This window comes from Cucurbita pepo, unplaced genomic scaffold (assembly GCF_057944985.1).
Source record: "Cucurbita pepo subsp. pepo isolate OVF unplaced genomic scaffold, ASM5794498v1 scafford_81, whole genome shotgun sequence".
In the NCBI taxonomy this organism is placed as follows: Eukaryota; Viridiplantae; Streptophyta; class Magnoliopsida; order Cucurbitales; family Cucurbitaceae; genus Cucurbita; species Cucurbita pepo.
Window position 1 is genome coordinate 37,501 of NW_028257984.1, and position 2,500 is coordinate 40,000.

Here is a 2,500-nt window from a genome sequence, read left to right on the forward strand (position 1 = left end):
TGTTTCGTCATCGTACCAGCAACCATCCACAGTCCTCACACTAGAGATTCCCAGTTAGAAGGCAACATCGCAACATTCCGTGCTCAACGAGGCTCATGTCGCACGCCCAAAGGCACCCGATTCCAACCAATCGAACATGTTCTGGCACCACACACATTCAAAACATAGGGCTGGCCCAAGGCTAGCCAAGCATCACCACAACGTCACACACTCAACGAGGTTCATGCCGCACGCCCGAAGGCACCCAACTCCACCCCACCTTGCATGTTTCATCATCGTACCAGCCATCAACCATCCTCAAGCCAGCCCAAGTTAGAAGGCCACATTCCATGCTCAACAAGTCTCATGTCGCACGCCCAAAGTCATTTGACACTACCCCACCAAGCATGTTCCGCCACCACGCAGCCTTCAAAACATAGGGCTAGCCCAAGGAAGGGAGGCATACCACAACAACGTCCCACACTCAACGAGGTTCATGCCGCACTCCCGAAGGCATCCGGCTCCACCCCACCTTGCATGTTTCGTCATCGTACCAGCAACCATCCACAGTCCTCACACTAGAGATTCCCAGTTGGAAGGCAACATCGCAACATTCCGTGCTCAACGAGGCTCATGTCGCACGCCCAAAGGCACCCGATTCCAACCAATCGAACATGTTCTGGCACCACACACCTTCAAAACATAGGGCTGGCCCAAGGCTAGCCAAGCATCACCACAACGTCACACACTCAACGAGGTTCATGCCGCACGCCCGAAGGCACCCAACTCCACCACACCTTGCATGTTTCATCATCGTACCAGCCATCAACCATCCTCAAGCCAGCCCAAGTTAGAAGGCAACATCGCAACATTCCATTCTCAACAAGGTTCATGTCGCACGCCCAAAGGCGCACCCAACACTGCCTCACCGTGCAAGTTTCACCACCGCACGGCCGCCGTCAACCACCCTCGTCCGCCGACCACCACCCCCACGCCCCTAGCATATGCCCATGTGCGGCGCATAGTGCTTGGGGCATGGGGGTGGCGGAAGATATAGGGGTACCCCCGTGCCCAGCCCATGCAGACTAGTCACCCCCCTATATAGTACATTTTGAGGCATTTTTGGTCTGCCAGGCCTAGATATGATTTTTCTGAGCGGTCATACGACCAAATATCTCAAGTTTTAGAATGTTTTTTTCTATGAACTCAATTGATTCATGAATTGGACATTCTAATGGATCTAGAAATCAAGTTTCATAATTTTTAAACCAACCAATTTTTTTTAATGAATTTTTAAATATTAAATAATAAGAAATTAGAAAAAATATCTAGAGTTGACAAAAAAATCTGAAATTTTGTGAGAATCATTCTTTCATGTTTCTTAGCTCCCAGAAAAAAATTTACAACAAACTGACCACTCCACATGTACTTCCACAATTAATGGGTGATGGATGGGGAGCACGCGCGGGCGGGGCGGGGGGCGCGCGCGCGGGAGCACGCGGGCGGGGCGGGACGGGGCGCGCGCGCGCGCTGGGACGCGCGGGCGGGGCCGGACGGGGGCGCGCGCGCGCTGGGACGCGCGGGCGGGGCGGGGCGGGGGCGCGCGCGCGCTGGAGCATGAGGGCGCGCGCGCGCTGGAGCATGAGGGCGTGCGCGCGCTGGAGCATGAGGGCGAGCGCGCGGGGGCAAGCGGGCGGGGCGCACGCGGGTGGGGCAGGGCGGGGCTGGCGAGCGCGCGGGAACGTTCCGACACTACCCACCGTGCGCGTTCCGCCACCGCACCACCGCCGTCAACCGCCCTCGACCTCCGACCACCACCCCGACGCCCCAAGCATATGCCCATGTGCGGCGCATAGTGCTTGGGGCGTGGGGGTGGCGGAAGATATAGGGGGTAGCCCCGTGGCCAGCCCATGCAGACTAGTCACCCCCCTATATAGTACATTTTGAGGCATTTTTGGTCTGCCAGGCCTAGATACGATTTTTTTGAGCGGTCATACGGTCAAATATCTCAAGTTTTAGAATGTTTTTTTTCCATGAACTCAATTGATTCATGAATTGGACATTCTAGTGGATCTAGAAATCAAGTTTCATAGTTTTTCAACCAACCAATTTTTTTTAATGAATTTTTAAATATTAAATAATAAGAAATTAGAAAAAATAGCTAGAGTGGTCAAAAAAATTCTGAAATTTTGTGGGAATCATTCTTTCATTTTGCTTAGCTCCCAGGAAAAAAATTACAACAACCCGACCACTCCACATTCACAACAATACAAGCATTGAAAATGAACATTCCCTTTTCACGGGTATTGGGTTTGATGATATTTTTATAGTCCAAGGCTTTATACAACACTTTTGATATGCTGTTGGTAGGACATGTATCGCACATAGCATAGGATGGGGCTTGGCATGTGCGAGGGGAGTGGGGGCGCAGGGGTGTGTGGGGGGGAGGGGGGCGTGCGGGGGTGTGCGGGGTGAGCGCGCGGGGGTGTGCGAGGGCGTGCGGGGGTGTCCGGGGTGAGCG